The sequence below is a fragment of the Vombatus ursinus genome, unplaced genomic scaffold (assembly GCF_900497805.2).
Source record: "Vombatus ursinus unplaced genomic scaffold, bare-nosed wombat genome assembly UNPS02014812.1, whole genome shotgun sequence".
Lineage (NCBI taxonomy): Eukaryota > Metazoa > Chordata > Mammalia > Diprotodontia > Vombatidae > Vombatus > Vombatus ursinus.
Window position 1 is genome coordinate 27912285 of NW_020954590.1, and position 24526 is coordinate 27936810.

Sequence of the window (24526 nt, forward strand, 5' to 3'; positions counted from 1 at the left end):
CTCAGACACTTAAATCACTTAACCTTTGTTTGCCTTAATACACTGGAAAAGGAAATGGCAAATCACTCTAGCATCTCTGTCAAGAAAGCCCTAAATTGGGTGACTAAGAGTTGGACACAACTGAACAACAACAGTATTTCAAACAGTATGTTAAGTGCCAAAGATATTGAGACAAAAAGGTAAACAAGCCCTGTCCTCAAGGAATTTATATTCTATTAGAGGAAATAACATGTATCCATATAAATAAATATAAAGCACACACACACACACACACACACACAGAGTAATTTTATGGGCTAAGGGTCAGGGCACATTAGTATTGGGAGAATTAGAAAAAGTTCCACTGAACAAGATGGCCCTTGAGCTAAGTTTTTAAAGATGCTAGGAGATTACAGGCAAGATGGTAACATAAAAGGATGAAAAGAAGATCAATTCTCCTACATATACTCAACAAGATCTAAAAAGGACAATTTAAATGACAATCAATATATCCAAGGAAAAACTATTATAATAAGTATCTTCATGCCACCCAGGATGGCACAAAAAGTCAGCTAGAAGCCTGTGGGCAACTGAAAGGAATCTGGCCATGGAAGTCATTATGAGTACAGGTAAACAGATTGGAAACCTGAACAGGGACAACCCAGAGGCAACTAAAGCCTGCAGTTCTATTAAGTGTCTACTACATGCCAGGCACTGTGCTATGGATATGTGGGTGATACAGATGACATGTGGATTTCGAGCCTAGGTGACTTGAAAGTTCTAGGGAAGTTTGGAAGACAGAAGGGTTTGGAGGGGAAAGATAGTGAATTAGCCTCACCAGGGGAAAGATGTTTTTGGGTTTGAGGAAACCTAAGGAGGTGAGAATAGGGCAGCAAAGAGGGGAAGAATTAAAAAACACTGGCAAAGTGATTTAACTATAAAAGCAAGATTCCAGAGGAGGTAGGAAAAATGGGATATTTTCTTCTGTGTATTTTGAGGGAAAGAGAAGAGTGGGTCATGAGGGTAAGAAGTTTTGAGTAATGGCGAAAGGCAGGCTAAAAGAGCTCGCAATTGATGGGCTCAATCTTTTCAATGAAATGGAATGCTAAGTAATCTGCTGTATATGATGACTTCATATTACATTATTTTATTAGTATCTTTTACTTTTATATTCCCCTCCCCCCCAATATTTCTCTTCTCTTCCACACAGAAAGCCATCCCTTATAACAAAGAATAAAAAAAAAAATTCAGCAAAACAAACCAACATTAATCAAGTCCAGCAGTATATGCAATGTTCCACAACTATAATTTCTATCCTCTGCAAAGGAAGGAAGGACCTTCTCAAATTATACAACATTGATTTTGATGTTGCTGTTGCTATGGTTCTTTTCACTTACACTGTGGTAGTCACTGTCTGCTAGTACACCATTATCCAGGTTCTACTTACATCATTGCATGAGTACCTAAGATTTTCCATGTATACATTATTTTTAACTATTCTGGGGTAAACAGGGCAGGACAGGGAGGGTGGTTATAAATATGCTAAACCTCAAGAAGGTTGCAGGGGTGGTTGGTGATTGTTAGCAGCACATAGGGGTTCACTGAGGGGAAGGCACAACAGAGGTGATGGATGACCTGATACCACAGAAAGTCATCCTATAATGCCAGCTTTGTCATGGGGCCACAGGTTACCAACATCAGTCTAGAATTTCACAGGAAATAAACTTAAATGCTCACAACTCTGGTGCTATCCTTCAATTTTCTCTTTTCCCCTACCCCATATTACGATTTGCCTAGTCCTGCTGATTCTACCTACAAAGCCCTCCTTTCTTTCTACCTTTTACTCCAAAACTTCAGTACTGCAGCTTCCTAATTGGTCTCCTTTTTCACACAGATGCCAAACCGATATTCCTAAAACATAGATCTGAATCAGCCACTTCCCTACTCAAAAATCTTCAATGGCTCTCTATTGCCTCTAGGCTAAAATGAAAGATCTCCAGGGCTAGGATTGAAAGCCTTCAAAATAACTCTCACATATTTTTCCAGTCTTATTTCACAAGTTCCTTCAGGAACTCTCCATTCCAGTCAAACTGGCCTACTAGCTGCTCCCCAAATAACAAGTCAATTCCTGGTTTCTGTATCTCTGCACGGATGATTTCCTTGTCTGGAATGCACTCCCTTCCTTACCATCCACTTCACACAATCCCTGGTTTTCCTCAAAGCACATCAGAAATACCATCTCCTACAGTAAGCCTTTCCACATCTTCTCAGTTTGGGTTTTTTTTTTCTTTTTTGAATTTATATAACAACCTTATATATAAATACTTATAAGTGTATTCTGATTCTCCTCACCTGAAAAATCCTTGAGGGTAGACTTCCATTTTTGCCTTTGTATGATTTTTTTATCTAACCCAGCATCTCATATGTTGTAAGTGCTTAATAAATAAATGTTTGTTAAATTGGGATTTTTACTGAAGAAACTAATAAATGTTTGTTGAACTGAATAAGAATTATTACTTTAAAAACTAAATATAATTTAGTTAAGACAAGATACCAAAAATCTTATTCTAATATCCTTCTGGACATTTAAAAACTTTTCATTCAACAAGTCTGCATAATTCATAGCTAAAATGGCTAATTTATCAGTTTGTAAATTATGAATTTAGAGATTTAGAAACAGAAAGGTTATTAGTTTACAGATAAAGAAAGTGATGGTTCTGGAGTTGAAGTAACTTATCCATATGTAGTAAAAAAGAAGAAATATAAAAATATGTATATATGGGTAGTCTGTACACTGCCAACGCTACAAAAATGAATTATCTTCCCCCAAAATTTAAAGGTCTAAAAGAAGACCATTTCAAAGCTTTCATCTAGAAAATGGCAATTCCCTCCAACAGATAAGTTTGACTCACTATATTTAAGTTCTTCAGAAACAGCATCAAAATCTATGATTGGGTACCTTGGCTACTATGTAATAATATCAATGAAATACTTACTGATCATTTAAAAAGTAAATGGAATATGGTCAATTATTATTTGCATGGAATAATATGATTATTGTAGCACCTATAGGGGCACAGTGGATAGAGCACCAGGCCTAGAGTCAGGAAGATTCATCTTCTGAGTTCAAATCTGTCTCAGATACTTACTAACTGTGTGATCCTGGGCAAATCACTTAACCCTGTTTGCCTCAATTTCCTCATCTGTAAAATGAGCTAGAGAAAGAAATGGCAAACCACGCCAGTATCTTTGCCAAGAAAATCCCAAATGGAGTCACAAAGAGTTGGACACAACTGAAACAACTCAACAACATGATAAACTCGGCATGGTATAATGGAAAGAATATTAGATTGAATGGCAAGACACCTGGGTTCTATCAACCAATCAATCTACAAGCATTAATTAAGAGCTTACTATGTACCAGGTATTGGTGCTAAATGCCAGGAATACAAAATAGTCCAGAAGAAAAAAAAAAGAAAAGTCCTTGCCCACATGGAGCTTACATGGTAATGGGAGAAACAAGTGTATATATAAATCAAACACACAAGATAAATACTGAAAAGACAGAAGGTCGGTTTAGGGGGGAAGGCAGTAGCAGTTAGAAATCTTAGGAAAGGTCTCCTAGAGGAAGTGGTGCTTAAATTGAATCTTAAAGGAAGCCAGGGATTCCAAGAGGCAGAAATAAGGAGGGGGAACATTGTAGAGCTGGGGGACGGTCAGTGCCAAGGCATGGAAGTGGGAGATGGAGTATCGAGTGCGAGAAACAGCAAGTAGTTTATTATGACTGGATTGTAAAATGCATGGATTGGGAATAATCTGTTAAAATATTAGAAAGACAGGACGAGATCAAGTTGTGAAGAGCCGTCAATGCCAAACAGAGGAGTTTGTATTTGATGACAGAGGTAAAAGGAAGTCACTGGAGCTTATTAAGGAAAGGGATGACATGATTGGAGCTAATATCTAGAAAAATCACTCTGGCAGCTTTGCAGAGGCTTTATTTGAGAGGGGAAAGACTTAAAGCAACAAGTCTAATTAATTAGAAGGCTATTGCAATAGCCCAACTAAAAGATGATGAGATCCACAACTAGGCTTATGGCCATGTGACTGGAGAGAACTATTGTGGGGAAGGAGGCAGTTGCTGGCGGTCGTCTCAGCCACTGATAGCAAGCTATCTGACAGCCCGGTAGAGTAGTAGATAGAATGCTGGCCCTGGAGTCAGGAAGAGCTGAGTTCAAATCAGGTTCAGACACTTACTGGAGTCATATGGTCTTGGGCAAACTGCTTAACCTCTGTTTGCCTCAGTTTTCTCAACTATAAAATAGGAATGATAATAGAGCCTACCTCTCAGGGTTGTGGTAAGGATCAAATGAGATAATATTTATAAAGCTCCTAGCACAGTATCTGGCACATAGTAGGTTCTATGTAAATGCTAGCTCATATGACGATCAGGGCGATGATATAAATTACTGACGCTGCACAAGCAAGAGGGTTATAAAAGAACAAGTTTTCTTAGCTTATAAGAAGTCAAAAATTCTAAGTGTCAAACATAGGGTTAAGGATGCATACTGATAGTTCTATTTCTTGCTCAGCTGAATTGAACACCAAGACCTCTCTGGGTTGGTTTGTTTGTTTGTTTGTTTTAATCCATGGAGACTATATTTGTGTGGTAGAAAATAGGATCAGCCCAGAGTGGAAAATCCACTCGTTCTGAGGAGATGGGAAACTGTCTCAGTAGAGGCTTTTTAAAAATAAGGTCAAAGGGATGTCACCAATGAAAAGCCTTCTGTTATATATTTTTAAAAGAAAGAAAGAAATCTTTATGCACTACCTATCTAGGTCGCAGGGGCTGTTGTCTATCAGCATCCCTCAACTCCTAGAGGCTTAGATTTCCTCCTTGAAATTATTTTTTTAATTTGTCATTTATTTTTTAGCATTCTTTAATTTTGAGTTTCAAATTTTTTCTCTCCCTCCAGCCCCCTCCTCTGCCCACTGAGAAATCACATGTGAAATCACATAAAACATTTCCATATTAGCCCTGCAAAAAAAAAGCAAGAAAAATAAAGTGAAAAAAATTACTATGCATGGTGATTTCCTGTCTCTGCTCACTTCACTTTGCATCAGCTCATATAGGTCTTGATGTGTTTTTTTCTGAAATACCTCCCTCATTTCTTATAGGACATTGGTACTCCACAATCATTTGCCATAACTTGTTCAGCCATTCCCAAACTGATGAGCATACCCTCAATTTCCAATTCCTTGCCATCACAAAAAGAGCTGTTATAAATATTTCTGTACATATAGTTCCTTTTCCTTTGATCTTTTTGGGGGTGTTGCTAGATCAAAGGAAATGCACAGTTTTATAGCCCTTTGGGCATAGTTCTAATTGTTGTTTGAAATAGTTGGACCAGTTCACTACTCCACCAACAATTTATTAATGTACCTATTTTCCCTCATTGCCTCCAGCATTTGTCACTTCTAACAGGGGTGAGGTGGTACCTCAAAGTTGTTTTAATTTATCTTTTTCTAATTAACAGTGATTTAGAGCATCTTTTTCATATGACTATAGATAGCTTTGATTACTTTTCTTGAAATCCTGTCTATAGTTAAGTCTATAAGTTCCTCAGGGACTAATCCCTCCATTATAACGTGTTTAGAACAGACCTGACCACAGCCTACCACTGAGACACAGGCAATAGATGTTGCAGAGAAACAAATTCCAATGTTAAACAACTAACTGGTTATGTGAGGTGAGTGAGAAAAAGAAGTAAAGGTTGAAAATCTAGGTGACAGGAAGGATGGTGGTATTGACAACAGTAACTGGGAAATTTGGAAGAGTGGACAATTTGAAAAGAGGAGAAATAATGATTTCTGTTTTGGATATGTTGAGTTTGAGATGCCAGTGGGATATGCAGTTTGAAATGCCCAATAGTCAATAAGTAATGTGGGACTGAGACTGGGGCTGGATATATAAATCTGGGGATTATCTTCCTAGAGATGATAGCTGAACTCCTGGGAGCTAATAAGATCACCAAGTGAGAGTATAGAGAAAAAAGAGAAGGAAGGCCTAAAACAAACCCTTAGGAGACATCCACAACTAGTGGGCATGGCATGGATGAAGATTCAGCAAAAAAGTCTGAAGTGTAAGACATATAGGAGGAGAAGGAAGAGAGAGCAGAACCATGAAAACTCAGAGGAGCATATCCAGAAGGAAGTGGTCAACTGCGTCAAGTGCTTCAGCAAGATCAAGGATGAGGACTCAGAAAAAGCAACTAGATTTGGAAAAGAGATTACCAGTAATTTTGAAGACAGCCATTTTAGTTGAATGATGAAGTCAGAAGCTAGACAATAGAAGGTTTAGAAGAAAATGAGAGGAAAAGTTGATGCACTAAGGGTGGACAGCCTTGGGAAGAAGAGATATAGTACAATATAGGCACTGGAGTATCTAGTGAGGGTTTTTAAAAAATGGAGGAGATTTCGGGGGGAATGGAAAGGGAAAGACCTACTATGTGACAGGTGCTGTGTTAAGAGCTTCACAAATATCTCCTTTGATCCTCATAACAACTCTGCAAGATAGATGCTGTTATTATCCCCATTTTACAGTTGAGGAAACTGAGACAAACAGAGGCCAAATGACTTGCCCAGGGTCACTCAGCTAGTAAGTATCTGGGGCTAGATCTGAATCCAGCTCTTCCTGACTCCAGGCCCACCATTCTATTCACTGTGCCACCCAGCAGCCTAAGCATGCCTATTCAGGCATGTTTGAAGAAAGTAGTGAAGTGACCCATAGACAGAGATTGAAGATTAGAGTGGGGACATGGAGGAGGTAATCTGTTGGAGAAGAGAAGAGAGGATGGGATCAAGGGTACATACAGAAGAGTTAGCATTGGCAGGCAGAAGAGTCACCTCATCATCAAAGACCAGTATTTTATTACTATCTTATAGGCTCATTTTACCCCAGCTGTGAAGTAGTGAAGGAGGACAGTGTGGGAGAAGATGTCAGAGGGATGTAAGATGAAGAGGAGGAAAGAAGAAGGAACTCTTGGTGAATGGCCTATATATTTTTTGAGAAAGGGCAGTGCTGTCATGGGAGCTTTGTGAAGGTTTAGAACAGTTGCTGTGGTAAGTGAGATAGGGAATCAAATGGGGAGGAAAAGTAGGATAGCCATGCTGCAGAAAGGACCCAGTTGAAATAAACTAGTATAAATTTGTTCGAGCCTTACATCTACCAAGTACTAAGTCACATGAACTTGGGTAAGTTGTTTGACCTATCTAGGTCTCAGTATCCTTGTAAAATAAAATGTGTTAACCTTTGAGATCTCACCTGCATGTGGCACTCATTATTCTTTGTTTAATAATTCTCTCTCTCTCTCTCTCTCTCTCACTCACACACACACACACACACACACACACACACACACACACAAACATTTTGACTTCTTAGAGATTTAGAACTTCTGATGCCAAATAATGAGATAGCATTCTTAGACCTTGACATACATGCACAATAAATAGAAGTTATCAGCTCCAAGGTGCAGCCAACTAGCTGCTTCACCAAAACTTTACCTGTGGTAGTATTATTGACAAACTTGGTATCAACATTTTCCATAAACAGTCTAAGACAGTGAATCACATGATGCAACAATCACCAACTACTGACAGTATGCCAACCTTCTCTGCAATCTGTACCAGCATGAGAAGAACGATCAGTGTTGGGTTAGACACTTCGTAAATATGAATCCCTGCTGTAAACATGGATTGTGGGAGTTGCCACACTCATTATTTTTAGAAGTGATCTGACAGGTAAATGAGGAGAGTTTGGCTTCTTTTCCCCTTAGTATTCAGAAAGAGTTCTTTCTAGTCAATGATTCTGAAAGAACTTCATCTAATTGAGTGTGTTTGATGCAAACATAAAGAAATGAAGGAGCAAGCAATTTCTTCTAAAGTAGAAAAAATTCAAGTGTTAGACCAGTCAGTGGATAGTGACGTCACTTCACCCAGGCTAGAAAGCAAATTGATTTCTAGCAAATATTTCCTGTCATAAAAATCCAAAGTGTTAAAAAAGGAAGGGGAATAGAGGGTGGTAGAGGAGATTATCTTCTGATCTGCTTCTTAGCTTCATTCAAGCAATCCAATAATTCAATCATTAACTGTCTACTATGTATAAGCAGTCAGTCGATAAACATTTATTAAGCACCTGCTATGTGCAAGGAACTATGTCAAGCACTGGAGATACAAAGAAAGGCGAAAAACAGTCCCTACCCTCCAGAAGTTGATAGTTTAATGGGGATCTAATGTGACTAAGTCTTATAATTTGGTAAAGCCTCATAAAAGGTTTACTCAAAACAGTACAAATATAAATCCTGCACATTATCACTATTAAGAATAGACTACAATGATTCCATAATACAGATAAATCTATGCCCTTTGAAAAATCACAAGTGAAAAAAGATTATAGGGCTGGTTCAACTTTAGGAAAACTGAACATAATTAACTACATTAATAACACAAACAACAAAAATTTTGATTGTTTGGTTTACATCACTATCAGTCATGTACACTGTCTTCCTGATTCTGCTTATTTCATTTTCCATCAGTTCATATACTATGTCTATTGCTATTCTCTGTATTCAGCATATTCATTGTTTCTTACAGCATAGTAATATTCTATTACATTCATGTACCACAATATATTTAATCATTCACCAATTAATGGGTATCTATTTAGTTTTCAATTCTTTGCTATTATGAAAAAAAAAGTGCTGCTGTATACATATCTTGCTATTTATGGGCCTTTCTTGGCGTATATGACTAGCAGTGGCATCCATGGGTTAAAAAGTATGGATATTTTAGTCACTTGTTTTGCATCATTCCAAAATGTTTTCCAGAATGGTTGTGCCAATTCATAGCTCTATCAACAACGTGTTAGTGTATCTCTCATCTTTCCACACAATCCCTTCAACATTGACCAGACATGTTTTTTTTTCCCGTATTCTTCTCAATGTGTGCGAAGCAAAACCTGAGGGTTGTTTTCATTTGCATTGTTCCTATCACTAATGAATTTTTATATTTATATATGTATATATATAATTCTTTTATATGATTGCTAATAGTTTACAATTCTGCTTCTGAGAATAGTTTATTAATAAATACCCTTTGAGCATTTATCTACTGAGGAATGACTTTTGATCTTACATATTTCTGTTATTTATCTACATATTTTAGATACCAAATCCTTATCAGAGATATCAAAGATTTTTTTCCCAAGTTAACCATTTACCTTCTTATCCTAGACTTATTAATTTTATTCATTTTGACCTGCTTCTCTTCTAATGTTTTATGGTATGATTGTCAACATCCAAGTCATGTAACCATTTTTAATTGACTACAACAACATATCACAAAGATCATACACTATGACCAGTCTGGATTTACACCAGGAATATAGGGCTGGTTCAACTTTAGGAAAACTATGAACATAATTAACTACATTAATAACATAACAAAAATCACATGATTTTATCAATAGATGCAGAAAAAGCTTTTGACAAGATACAACACTTTTTCCTGTTAAACACTAGAAAGCACAGGAATAAATGAAGCTTTCCTTAAGGTGATAGTGTTCATCTAAAATCAACAGCCAGCATTATCTACAATGGGGATAAACTAGAGGCCTTTTCAGTAAGACCAGGGGTAAAGCAGGGATATAAATGCTAGCTATAATAATAAGATAAGAAAAAGAAACTGAAGGAATAACATAGGCAAAGAAGAAACAAAACTATCATTCTTTGCAGATAATATGATGGATTACTTAGAAAATCCCAGGAGCAACTAAAAAATTAACCGAAACAATGAACAACTTCAGCAAAGTTGCAGGATATAAAATAAACTCACATAAATCATAGACATGTCTGCATATTGCCAATATAAAATCCAGCAGGAAGAGATAAAAAGAGAGATTACATTTAAAATATCTAAATACTTGGGAGTCTACCTACAAGACACACAAACTATATGAACACAATTACAAAACATTTTTACATAAATATAGATGTAAATAATTGGAATGGAACACTAATGCATTGTTGGTGGAGTTGTGAAATGATCCAATCATTCTGGAGAGCAATTTGGAACTATGCCCAAAGGGCTATAAAAATGTGCATACCCTTTGATCCAACAATACCGCTTCTAGATCTATATCTCAAAAAGATCATAAAAATGGGAAAAGGACTCACATGTACAAAAATATTTATAGCAGCTCTTTTGGTGGCAGCCAAGAATTAGAAGTTGAGGGGATGCCCATCAATTGGGGAATGGCTGAACAAGTTGTGGTATATGAATATAATAGAATACTATTGTTTCTTAAGAAATGGTGAGCAGGCAGACTTCAGAAAAACCTGGAAAGACTTACAGGAACCGATGCTGAGTGAGGTGAGCAGAATCAGAACATTGTACACAGTAATAGCAACATTGCATGATGACCAACTTCAATAGACTTAGTCCTTCTCAGCAATGCAATGATCTAAGACGATTCCAAAAGACTCATGATGGAAAATGCTATCCACATCCACAGAAAGAACTATGGAGTCTGAATGCACATTGAAGCATACTATTTTTCCTTTTTTTTTTTTTTGATTTCTTCTTTCTTGTGGTTTTTCCCTTTGGTTCTAATTCTTCTTTACATGACTAATGTGGAAATATCTTTAATATGATTGTACATGTATGAGCTATATCAGATTATATGCCATCATGGGGAGGGGAGAGAGGAATGGAGGGAGAAAATTTAAAACTCAAAATCTTATAAAAGTGAATGTCAAAACCTAAAAATAAATAAATAAATAAATATTTTTGAAAAATAATTGGAGAAATATTGTCAATGAGTAGGCAGAGCCAATAGAATAAAAATGATACTACCTAAATTAATTTACTTATTCAGTCTCATAGCAATCAAACTATCAAAGGATTACTTTAGAGAGCTAGAAAAAGTAATTACTAATTCATCTGGAGGAACAAAAGGTCAAGAATATCAAATGGAATTAATGAAAAAAGTGGGAAGGAATGGGTCCTGACAGTATCAAATTTCAAACTATACAATAAAGGTAGATTGGCAAAGGCTTCTTGCAGAAAGTAAGATTTTAGCTGGGATGTGAAGGAAGCCGGAGATGGAGATGAGAGGGAGAAAATTACAGGAATGAGGGATTACTAGTGAAAATGCTCAAGGTCAGGAGATTAGAGTGTTTTGTGCAAGGAATAGCAAGGAGGCACTGTATTACAGAGATCACAGACAGGCATAAAATGTAAGAAGATTAAGTAAAAAACTAAAATTTCTCCTATTCTCCCATTTTTCTCCTATTCCCTTGCCTCCTATGGTATCTTGTCTAAGACACTTCCAAAAGAAGTCAGGAGAATACTGTTAATACTTTTCCAATCAGCCCTTCATGGTATATAAAAACATCTCTTTTGCACAGAGCTTTGGGCTAGATCAGCTAAAGTAAAATACTCTACATTTGTGTACATGGAGGTGCTTCTAGCACACTAAAGTGAAAGAAGTTGAGGCATAAAGTTCACTGCTGACTGGGCTTTTCATTTAAGAGTTTATTTTCCCCTTGATCCTATGAACCCTTCAATAAACATCTCCAATAAGTCTCCCATGTAAGTTACTTCCAGGGCCTTAGCTGGTACACCAGGATAACACACAAATTCACAAAGGGAATAGGTACCAGAGCTGAAATTTGAACCCAGGTCTTCTGACTCCAAATGCAGTGTCTTTTTATTCTATTCTACTGCCTCTTAATGGACAGAAAATGAATGGCTGCCTGTGCAGAGCTAAGTTCAAAATCAGCTAAATTTGCAGTCATTAAAACAAAGGTTAAAATAGGGAGATATATACTTACCAATTTAGATGAAAGCATAAACATAAGAAGACATGGCATGAGTCTACAACAGTTGCAAGCTGGTCCACTGTTGACTATAAAAATCAGGAAATATACTACAGTAAAGATACTGACCTGTCATTGTTTTTAGAATAGTTTAAATGGAAGAAAACATCTCTCACAATGAGGAAACCAAAGTCCAGAAACCAATTCAACACAGCAAACACTCTCTCTCCTTGTGAAACAAAGACACATAGCAAAATGAGTAATAACAGTGATCTCTCTAAGATTTTATGTAAAATATCAGGGATGAAACTGACAGAATATGAGCAGTTCCACCTCACAAAATATCAGAAGGCAACTGTAGCAAAATGAGCCACTAAAAGCTTGATGTGAGAACCAGACAGACCAGATGATCCCAAGAGCATTTGTAGGTGAAACATGAAGATGGCAACAAAAAGACTTGAAATGGAAGAGAGGAAGAGATCTGCTAGTATTTTGAAGGCAGCCTATTCTCTCTTCAGCAACTGACAAGAGAACCACAGCTCTTGGATTCTCTCTCGTACTATTTGAAGAAATGGCAGTGGCACTTAAAAACATTAAATTAGAAAAGTATGTTATACTTGACCAAATAAAAATAGAAGAAATTTGTGTTGAAAGCAACACAATTTTGATTTTCAAAATAATTCAAAGAAGAGAAGATCCCAAAAGAATGGAAACAGAGGCATGACATACATGTTCCCAAAAAGCACTATGCCATGCAAAATTGCTCAATTAAAACCACAGAACTTATGGGGGAAATGGGGTTAGAGGAATAATGCTCAAAAACTTAAATCAGTGACACATTTAAAAAAAGATTAGGAACCTAATAAAAACCATTAGCACAATTTTATATGTGTCATATGGTTAAGAAATATATAAATACTACAATAAATAGTGGCCCAGCCCAGGCCTTTTGCTCCAGGCTGTGTGAGTAAGTTGGACAGGTTGTAACTTGGAGCAGCCTATGGAGGACACAGAAGGGAATGAGGTTGGAGGTGGTTCAGTGGTTCTGACCAGCCCTTCTCCACTCACATTTCCTACGACACCAGAAGATATAAAATAAATACAGCTATTTACCTCGACAAAGGTACGTCTGCTTGTGGAAGTGGATTTAGAAAGGGTTGTAGCTTTCCAATTATTATGAAGTGGTACATGTTTCTGAATTTTCTCACTGTTTCTTACAAAAGAAATCATGCAGAAGGCAAGCTCAAAATTCATGCTATATTCAAAACCTTCCCTAATATATCAATTGCATTGGAACAAACTCACATTTTCAAAACAGGTTATAGTGGAACCAAATGAAGTACTATTTGGCTTCATTAAAAAAAAAAAAAGGCAACCAAGAGGGCATTAGCAGCTATTTCTTCGGCACAGTTTCTCATCTTTAAAAAAGCTTTATGAGAATGATCAACAGATAACATCTAGGGTATATTTTATAAAACTAGAGAAAAGAAATTGTCATCTTAGCAAAAACAAAAAACTTTCTATGGCAAACACATCTTCACAGTCAAACAACTGACTGAGAAGTTTCAAAAATATATTATACTATGTTTGCTGTTTGGGGGTTATAAAAAAAAGATTCTACAGCAAAATGTAGTTTTAAAGATATTCTATCAACAAGATGTCTCCAACATATGTTAAGATCATAGATGATTAACCAACAGATGCCAGAGAGATTAATTTTGTTGAATAATCAGTGACATCGATATCAAGCAGGCATAGAAACAGGGAGCAATGTTGCCAAAGATATTTGCAGTTATGATTAGTGGAAGATGTCCCACACAGAGACCACAGGGCAGAGGAATTTACTATACATGGTAGGGCCTCTAAAGGCTGTTTGCTGTCTCTGTATTAAACTGTCCCGATTACAAGCTCCATGATATTTCAGAGCTTCCCCAAGGAGATCCACAGCAACTCAAATGAGCCTGGCATAACAATCCAAATAGGGAAGACCACATCAATGAAGTCTGCCAATACCCCAGACAACAATATAAAAATGAAGAGTCAGTTCACTGAGTTAGTCTATCAGTAAATACATGGCGCTGTGGATAGAAAATTTGCTTGGCACCAAACTGAACAGGAATTGGATTGCATTTGGGAAATGATGGAAGACCCCAAGCTATTCTCTAATACCAAAATCCATCATTTTAGCACTGATACTCTGTAGGTAATGGCTAAAATCATATAACACTGAAATCTCTGAAGAACCAAAATTGCAGATAACCAAAAAGGCAATTCATTTTGCTTATTGGAGAGACATCATCTCATATCTCCTTACATAAATACTAAGGGACTCAGGTGAAGCAGAACATAAATTCCTATTATTATAAAACTTAACATTGAAGGACGTGTTTATTTTTCTTCAGAATTATTTTTATTTCACTAGTTACTGGTTTGCTTTTTAATCTACATTCGCAACGAGCAAATTTTTTAACTTTTATTTTTTCCAATTATACACAAAAACAATATTTGATATTTTTTTTAAATTTTGAGGTCCAAATTCTCTCCATTCTTCCTCTCTCCCCCCTCCTGAAAAAGGAAGCAATTTAATATAGATTATACATGTACAATCATGCAAAGCATATTTTTCTATTAGTCATGTTGTAAAAGAAAATAAAGACCAAAAAAATAAAAAAAGATGAGAAAGTTAAAGTTTTAAAAAAAATATGCTTTGATCATCGTTCAGATAACATCAATTCTTTTTCTGGCAGTGGAAAGCATTTTTCATCATGAGTCCTTTGGAATTATCTTGGATCACTGCATTGCTGAGAATAGCTAAGTCATTCACATTGATTATCGCACAATAATGTTGTTACTATGTACAATATTCTCCTGGTTCTGCTCACTTCATTTTGCATCAGTTCATATAAGTCTTACCAGGTTTTTGTGAAACCATCCTGCTTGTCATTTCTTATAGCATGATAGTATTCCATGACAATCATATACCACAACTTGTTCAGCCATTTCCCAACTGATGGGCATCTTTCTCAATTTCCAACTCTTTGTCACCACAAAAAGAGCTGCTATAAATGTTTTTGTACATATGGGTCTTTTTCCCTTTTAAAAAGAAAAAATCTCTTTTGGGACACAGACCTAGGAATGGTTTTGCTGGATCAAAGGGTATGCACAGTTTTATTAGGCATAGTTTCAAATTGTTCTCCAGAATGGCTGGATCAGTTCACAACTCCACCAACAGTGCACTGGTATCCCAATTTTTCCACATCCCCTCCAACATTTATTATTTCCTTTTTCTGTCATATTAGCTAATCTGATAGCTGTGAGGTAGCACCTATGAGATGTTATAATTTGCATTCTTATAATCAATAGTAATTTAAAGCATTTTTACATGACTATAGAAAGCTTTGATTTCTTTCTGAAAACTGTTCATATTCTTTAACCATTTATCAATTGGAAAGTGATTCATATTCTTTGACTACGTTCTCTATATATTTGAGAAACGAGGCCTTTATTAGAGAAAATTGTTCAAAAAAATTTTCCCAGTTTTCTGCTTTCCTTCTAATCTTGGCCACACTGGTTTTGTTTGTGCAAAAACTTTTTCATTTAATATAATCAAAATTATCCATTTTATATCTTACAATGCTTTCTACCTCGTTTGGTTATAAATTTTTCCCTTATCCACAGATCTGACAAGTAAAATAGTTCACGTTCTCCTAATTTACTTATGATACCTACCTTTATGTCTAAATCATATACCCATTTTGACCTTATCTTGCTATACGGTGTGAGTTGTTGATAAATACCTAGTTTCTGCCAAATTGTTTTCCAATTTTCCCAGCAATTTTTGTCAAATAGTGAGTTCTTGTTCCAAAAGCTTGGGTCTTTGGGTTTGTCAAACAGTAGATTACTACGGTCATTTACTACTGTGTATTGTGAACCTAATCTATTCCAGTGATCTACCAAGCTATTTCTTAGCTAGTGCCAGATTGTTTTGATGATTACCACTTTATAATATAGTTTGAGATCTGCTATGGCTAGGCTACCTTCCTTTACATTTTTTTCATTGATTCCCTTGATATTCTTGAACTTTTGTTCTTCCAGACTGTTATTATTTTTTCTAGCTCTATAAAATAATTTTTTGGTAATTTGATTGGTATGGCATTTAAAAAGTAAATTAATTTAGGTGGAATTGTCATTTTCATTACACTGACTCAGTCTGCCCACAATTAATATTTCTCCAATTGTTTAGATCTAACTCTATTTGTGTGAAAAGTGCTTTGTAATTGTGTTCATATAGTTCCTGAGATTGTCTTGGCAGGTAGACTCCCAAGTATTTTATATCATATGTAGTTATTTTAAATAGAATTTTTCTTTCTATTGCTTCCTGCTGGACTTTGTTGGTAATATATAGAAATGCTGATGATTTATTTTATTTTGGGGTTTATTTTATATTCTGCTACTTTGCTGAAGTTACTATTTCAACTACCTTTTAAATTGATTCTCTAAGTATACCACCATATCATTTGCTGCATGATATATGCAGATTTGTTTTCACATAATAAGCAAATATTAAAAATGAGAAAGTAGAAATTTACTGACAGTACAGAAAGAGAAGTCATATATCCTACCCCTGTGACTGTACCTTTAGTTACCTACCTTTACCTATAACAGCCTAGACAGAAAAGCATGTTTTCTCTTTTTGTAAATGCAAGGTTATTTCTATACATACCAATTTTCAGTTCTGCCCTTGGTATCACAAAGTTCTTTCTGCCATATAACAGAAAACATGTCTTCCATTTCTACTTGTTCTTCTAGTCAGTTCACAAGCATTTATTAAGTGCTTACTATGTACCCCTATACTAAGCTCTGAGGATAGAAACAAAAGCAAAAACTTTCCCTGCCCCCAAGGAGCTTACTTTCAAATGGAGGAGACAACATATCAATAACTATGTAAGTATAAGATACACAGAGATTAGATGTAAGGTATTGTGGGAAGGGAAGGTACTAGGATAAAGTGGCAGAGAGAACAGGAAAGACCTCATACAGAAAAGAGTTTGAAAGGAGGCCAGGGAAGTTACGATAAGGAGGAGAGAAAGTTTTGAGTCATGATAATGACTGTAATTACACTCATGAGTGTAATAGAACACTATAGTAAAGACCAGTGCAGGTGGACTATAGGTGGTATGGAGAGAAGTGAGATATGAGAAGACTGGAAATGTAGGAAAGGGCCAGGGTCCAAGAGAACACTATAGTTGATCCTGGAGGTGACTGGGAACCATTGGAGTTTATTGGTAGGTGGAAGGGGAGAGGTATAACGTATTTCAGAAAATTACTTTCATAGCTGAGTGGATGATAGCCTGTAGTGGAGAGACCCAAGGCAAGAAAATCAATTAATTAGCAGGCTATTGCAACAGTACAAATGTGAAGTGATGAGGGCCTGGAATAGGGTGGAGGCTGTGACAGTAAAGAAAAAAAAAAAAAATATATATATATATATATATATATATGTATACACACACATATGAGAGATGTTGTGAAGGTAAAAACAATTAGACTTGACACAGATTGGCCACACTGGGTGAGTGAAATACCAGTAGAGTATAGAGCTCTCACTGAAGAATGACTAGTACAAGATCACATAAATGCTTGTTGAACTGAATTTAATATGCAGGTTGACACAATATTCTGACAAGATATGAGTCATTCTATGGGAATCAATATATAACAGCACTATTGAAGAGAACTCATTCATGTGGGGATACAAAAACATATTCATCCATTCAAACATGTATTACGCACCTATTGTGTGCAAGACTTCCTTTGTGTTAGGCACTGTAAGAGATGCAAATATAAATAACACAGCGCCTGCCTTGAAGCTTACAACTCAATAGAAATGATATGTGCACACAAATAACTATAATACAAATTTGATTATAAGCACAAAAAAGGAATATAAGTGCTGTGAAATCAATGGCATGTTCTCTTTAGTAAAATAAAAATTAAATCAATAACTCATAAAGACCCACTAGTGAGAGATATAATGAAAATGTTTGTTCCCATAAATTTGGAGCAAACAGCTAGAGAAGTAACTAAGTAAAATGGGATACAGTAGGTCTCATGTTTTGCTGATAGAAGTTAGTTAATCAGAACTAAAAATTCCATAAAATTGAAAAAACTGCTAAAAGTAACTAGGCAAAATAGGATAAAGCTGGTCTTATCTTGTTTTGCTGATAGAAGTTAGTAAATAGGACAAAGATTAAACTTTGCTTAGAATGCACATGCTTAATAGACTTATGAGTATTAGCCTCTCCACCTCCTGAAGGGGCTAAGACACCATTTTCTGAACATGGGATGTATGATGGAGGGATGACATGTCAAGGAGTAGATGTGTAATAGACGTACCAGAAAGTGGTACACTCTGGAGTACTCAGCCAAAGAAAAAACAGAGGAGGGACTTTGTGGCTGAGATTAGAGATAAATAGTGAACTCCTGCTTTGGTACAATGTGTCCTAGTCCATAGGACAATCGCAGTTGCAACTGCGTAATAAATTGGGCTTTTAATTTAATTCCTCCTGAGTCCAAATGAGTTATTTCTCACAATTAGTATAAGCAAAATTATGAAAATAGGCTTCAAAATAACAAACAGCAAAGTTCATATAGTTATTAAATAGAAATATAAGTCCTACACTGAATTATGATATCAAAAAAGTGTAAATAATTGCTTTTTTTTTTTCAAATGAGATATCTGTAAAGTGCTTAGCATAGAGCCTGGCATATAGTAGAAAATTTAAAAATGCTAATGGCAGGTAGGTGGCACAGCAAATAGAGTGCTAGACCTGGAGTAAGGAAGACTCATTTTCTTGAGTTCAAATCTGACCTCAGATACTTAATAGCTGTGTGACCCTGAGCACATCACTTAACCCTGTTTACCTCAGTTTCCTCATCTGTAAAATGAGTTGGAGAAGTAAAAGACAGTATCTTTGCAAATAAAACCTTAAATGGGGTCACAAAGAATCAGAAAGAACTGAAACAACAAAAAATGAAAATGTTTATAAATGTTAATATAGCCCCTCCCCCTGGCCTTTTGATTATTGCATTCCAATTCCTCATATTTTAAGTCCTATTTTACTTAGTCTTCAAATATATTTTTATTTATTTCTCTGGAATTTGATATAATTCACAACCTTTTCTTTCAATGATATTCACCACTGGTTCTTTATCCATTTTTTTAAAACAGCTTACTATGAATGAAATAAAAGATGAGCTGTTCATATGGTGAGAAGAAAGCATTAACTTATGGACATCCCTCATGCTCTAATGGTGTCTTTCTGATGTCTGGCAAGGAAAATCAAGAAAGGCTGCCAGAATGAGGCATGTCCAGGAGGACATGCATTAGAGCGAATGCAATGAGATCTTTGTCACTAGAGGGAATGAATACCCAGCATCAGTGATATCAAAGAGCCATTGGAATATGAGTATTTGAGAGTTGTTAAAAGTATAGTTAAGTTCCACATGATTTAAATTTATTAGAAATCAATCACAATAGAAAACTCTTTTAAATTTTTTAAAAGGGATATGGAAGGGGATTGCAAAATCCATATCAAACCAAAAAGTTTTCATTTTATTCCAAGATAGGTGACCTCAAAATTTGATTACTCTTTTTTCTTTTCCCATGTTCAATGCAAACAGATAAGCCTGCTGTATGTTTTATGTACCTTAATAATACAAATATGAATAAGGAAAATCTCATGTTCCTTTAAAAAGAAGAATTAAAGTTATTACAGAGGGAGGAAGATGCCAATATAAAATGAAAAGACCTGTACCACTAATACTGGAAGCTAAATGCTAATTTGGGAAGTGATAGGACAGGATATAAAGTCAGAATTTGTGACCACCCACAGAACAAAAATATTTTACAAAACATGGTCTTTTCCTCCATGATATGTGTTAAGGTATTATTTCATAGGGATATTAGAAATTATAATAAATACTTTCCTCTGAGAATTTTATCTACCACAATCCATTCTATTATTTTGAAGTTAACTGGTTATTTCCTTTAGTCCTATACTAGGAATCTTACTATTTAGTGTGCAACTAAACATATTTTAAAACAGCATTAGGGTTCATTCATGTTATAACTCTATAGTTAATTCAATAATTAATGTTGAATTCAATTCATTAATACTATGGATTAAAAACGAATGTTCCATGACATTCATTTTTAATGTCATGTTAGTGGCAACATTTATTAATATAACATCTGAAAGTTGCTTATGGAGACTGAAGAATAGCATAGCAAGGCCTAAGGCCTTTGTTTTTCTGAGAAAAACAAAGTGATTTAACAAAATTGTGGTAAACTCTGTAGTTATGTGAATTTAATTCATTTAAATGTAAAGGATTTTCCTCCAATACTGAAACATCTGATCTAAAAAGGAAGGTGTAATGATTTATAATAAAAGTTCAATAAAGAAAAAGATCAATTTTCAATATGTTAACAAAGAATACTAATCTTATATAAATAGTCCTCTTAAAATTGTGGATTCGAGACACAGTATAAGTAGTCTAGATATAAACATGAACATATATTTAAAGGAAAATCAAAACCATGAAATATTATTCTTGGTTTTATAATACTGAAATATTCTGTGGTATGGCATCATAATTACTCCCCAGAAAACCCACTTTTAATATACTGAAAAGAGACATGGTACCCTCTACTGGAAGAAAGAAGAAATTGTTAAAGAATACTATTTATTTACTCAACTGTCTCCACCTCCTGGTGATATGAAGTTACCGGCCACAGTACATTTCATCCAACATAGAATTTAGCCTTCTCCTTATATATTAACATAACACTGCCTATTTCTACCACTTATGATAAATAACCAAAAAAGTTATGAGTACAGCAAAGTATTCCACAAGGTCTGCTTTTTGAATCTCTATACTCCTTTCTGTGAGGTAAGGATAAATTTGCTATTTAAGATTTCTGTACTGCAATGGCTAGCTTTCTTCCATCAATGTAAATGAACTGATAATGCTTGCTAGAGGAAACATACACTCGTGAATATGCACACTTACATTATACATAGTGAATATGCACATTTACATTAGTTATACTAGTAAGAGTTGCCACATTTCTCCAACTGTTAGGATACTTGCGAAGATCCCTTTTTCCCTGCCCCAATTAGGTCAGTCTTCATATATAGAATCACAAGAAAAAGTTGTACACTCTTTAGAGTAAAGTTTCTTTTGTACTCCAACAAGGGACCTACCTCAAAATCACTTCCCTTACCAAAGGAAAAAAGAAAATAAAGAAAACTCCTTAGGATATTTTGATTGTTCAATTTCCTCACCTTATCCATAGAATGGACTATAATTTTACCATTATGACTTATACCCCTAAACTGCTGGAAAGAGTTCTCCACATTTCTAAAGATTATGATAATGCTTATCTAGACCCAAAAGAAGTAGCTTTTTATAGCACCCTAGTTTTTGAGACCATGCAGATAAAAGGTTTCCAAGCCAATCACTACCCTGGAAGCTCTGGGAACTAGAACATAGAAAAGTTACTGAGAGATGGAATATTTTCTTAATTAAAAGTGAAACTTGGTGATTCCTTGTTGCCTCTGTCATCCTATTTGTGGTGCTGTGAGCCCCATGAGGCAATCAAGCATTGCCATGTGCCATCAGCATATGATACCCACCTCATCTCTGCCTACTGGCCTCCTTCAGGTCTCAGCTATGGTCCCATATTCTGCAAAAAGCCTTTCCCAGTCCTCTTCAATCTTAATGCCTTTCCTTCAAGACTATCTCCAGATTATCTTGTATATATTTCATTTGTACATGATTGTTTATGTGTTGTCTTTCCTATGAGACTGTGAGTTCCATGAGAATAGGAAGTGTTTTCTGCCTTTCTTTGAATCCCCAGAACTTAGCACAATGCCTGGGTGCTTAATAAATGCTAAATGATAACTTATGGAGAACCACCTTTGGGGTTGCCACCTAGTCTGTGATAATGCAATCCCCTACTAACCATTCCACTAGCTGATCTGTTATCCAGGCCTCTATACTACCTGTATTACCAGGTATCTGGTGGAGACCCATCTCAAGACACAAATCTGAGGAATTTGCTTTTCCAACTCTACCCTCCTGAAACCACTGCTGGTTGCTGGGTATACAAGTTCTACAAGTAGCCTTTTCTTTCCTAACTAGTTATGGATGACAATTTATCACAAAATCATTCATTTAAGGGTAATTCCTACCAAACATAGGAAGTAATAAAGAGAACCAGATAGATGGAATCAGAATAATCCTATTCTTTAATTATTTCTTACAGACCCCCAAAATAACCCTGACTCATTTGGTAAAAAGTATAGGGTGCTCAAAACTGCATTTGCTTCCTTTCAACATTCTTAGTCCTCAGGGTAAAAGACAAAAACTGGTAGGAAGACATTTCATCTTCCAAATGAGATATTGCCTGAAAGTGTTTCATAAACTTCCAAACACTTAAAAATGTATTATTACTATTATAATTTTTCTTACTAAATTAAATTCAACAAATGTTGATTAACTGCCTATTATACCCAATGCAGTCAATAAATTTAAGTGCCTACTATGTACATAGGGATATAAAAAGCAAATATGACAGTCAACTAGAATTTACTAAGTGCCTACTACTATTAAGCTAAAGCAACAAGGCTCCCTTGAGGGAGAGACAAGAGGCAGCATGTGCTAGTCAAGTCAAACTACCACAACCACCTTACCCACCACCTCCCCTCTGACCTTGATGGAGACAGCTCCAGGAATAGTCCTGGCAACAGAATATGACTGCTTTCTGAGTAACCTGCCTAAGAATGAAGAGGTTCATCACTAACATGTTGGCCACCAGGTAATTAATTCTTTAGTCATGGCAAATCATCAAACAAAAATACAAAATGGTCTTTAGTCCAAATGGGTATGTGACATAAATATAAAAGATCACATCATCTTAAAATATTATTGGATAAAGGGAAAAAGGGGAAGAAAACAAGCATTTATTATGTACTAAGTACTGTGCAAGGTGTTTTACAGATACTGGTCTCCCTGATCCTCACAATTATCCTGTGAAGTAGGTGCTATTATCCCCATTTTACAGTTGATATAACTGAGGAAGACAGGGGTTGTGACTTGCCCAGGGTCACACATCTAGGAAAAAAAGAGGTACTATTCAGAATTATGGTTAGGGAGAGATTTTATAACCAAACAAGAGATAGAAGTGTTCACAAAAGACAAGATACAAAACTTCAAGTTTATAAAATTTGAAAGCTTATACAAATAAAATCAATACAACTACACTAAAAAGAGAAAATTTAATGGGGAAAAAACTTTGTACAAAATGTTTCATATTAAAGTCTAATATCTCAGATATATAAGGAACTAACACAAATACATGACTAAGAGTCATTCCCTAGTAGATATGAAGTCAAAGATGAAAAAGCAGCTTTCAAAAGAAAAACTGCAATCCAATGCAATAATCATCTACTAAGCAAGGTGACTGACAATCAATTAAAAAAGAATTTAAAAACTTACTTTATTTGAGGCACTGCAGATACAACGATAATAATCAGAGTCTAAGACCACAAACAGCTTACTTTCTATCAGGGAAACATGGACACATTGGTAAAGACAAAATATTGACAAAGTAAATTCAGGTTAATTTCAGAAGAAAGGCATTGACAGTCAGGGGATCAGAAAGAGCCTCAAATAGAAGATGGTAATTTTGCAAGGGACAAAATAAAAACATTATGGGGGGGAGAGGAGGTTTCTATATCTCTCTATTTTATATACTTGTTGTCCGTTCTCAAAGAGAACCAAAATAACATCACTATGTTGGGGTCAAGGTATAGTGTGGCTGATCAGACCAACACAAGCTCAGAAGGCTCTATCACAGGTCAAGGCACAGAGAGCCCACATGAACATTTGGGGTAGATTCTCTAAATTTGCACATCTCATGTTTCTTTTGAGCTACTGGAATTCTGCTTCACTCATAGAGCACAGTGCCTTCTTTGAGGCAGGCAGGCCATGCTGGGTGGTCCTGTGCCAGTGTCTCTCATGTGTCACAATTGATTCCAGAGTTCTTCAGTAAGACCTTAAGAGTGTCCTTGTATCGCTTCTTCTGACTACCACGTAAGTGCCTGCCTTATGTGAGTTCTCTATAAAACAGTCTTTTAGGCAAATGTACTTTTAGCATTTGAACAACATGGCCAGCCCATCAGAGTTGCGCTCTCTGTAGTACAGTTTGAATGCTTGGCAGTTCAGCTCGAGAAAGTTCCTTAGTGCCCATTATCTTATCCTGCCAGGCGATCTTCAAAATCTTCCTAAGACAATTCAAACGGAAGCAATTCAGTTTCCTGGAATGGTACTGGTACACTGTCCAGGTTTCATAGGCATATGACAATGAGACAATGTGCACACTGTACTGTACAAAGCCTACAGTACAATGGCTCTGTAGGCCTTCAGTTTGGTAGGCAGTCTAGTATCTCTCTTCTCCCACATTTTCCCTACAAACCTCCCAAACACTGGGCTAGCTCTGGCAATGCATACGTCAATCTTATCATCTAAGTGGATATCCCTGGAAAGTATACTGCCAAGGTAAGTAATTATCCACAGCATTCAAAATTTCTTCATTTGTCATAACC

The 24526-nt window shown here is 35.9% G+C and overlaps 1 protein-coding gene and 1 pseudogene across 1 annotated transcript in view; one reads left to right on the forward strand and one right to left on the reverse strand.

The window, feature by feature from the left end:
- Positions 1-24526, reverse strand: part of LOC114054064 (28S ribosomal protein S28, mitochondrial-like) — a 171482-nt gene that overhangs the window by 139480 nt on the left and 7476 nt on the right. The window lies entirely within an intron of this gene.
- LOC114053791 overlaps positions 1-24526 on the forward strand; it is a 32508-nt pseudogene that overhangs the window by 821 nt on the left and 7161 nt on the right.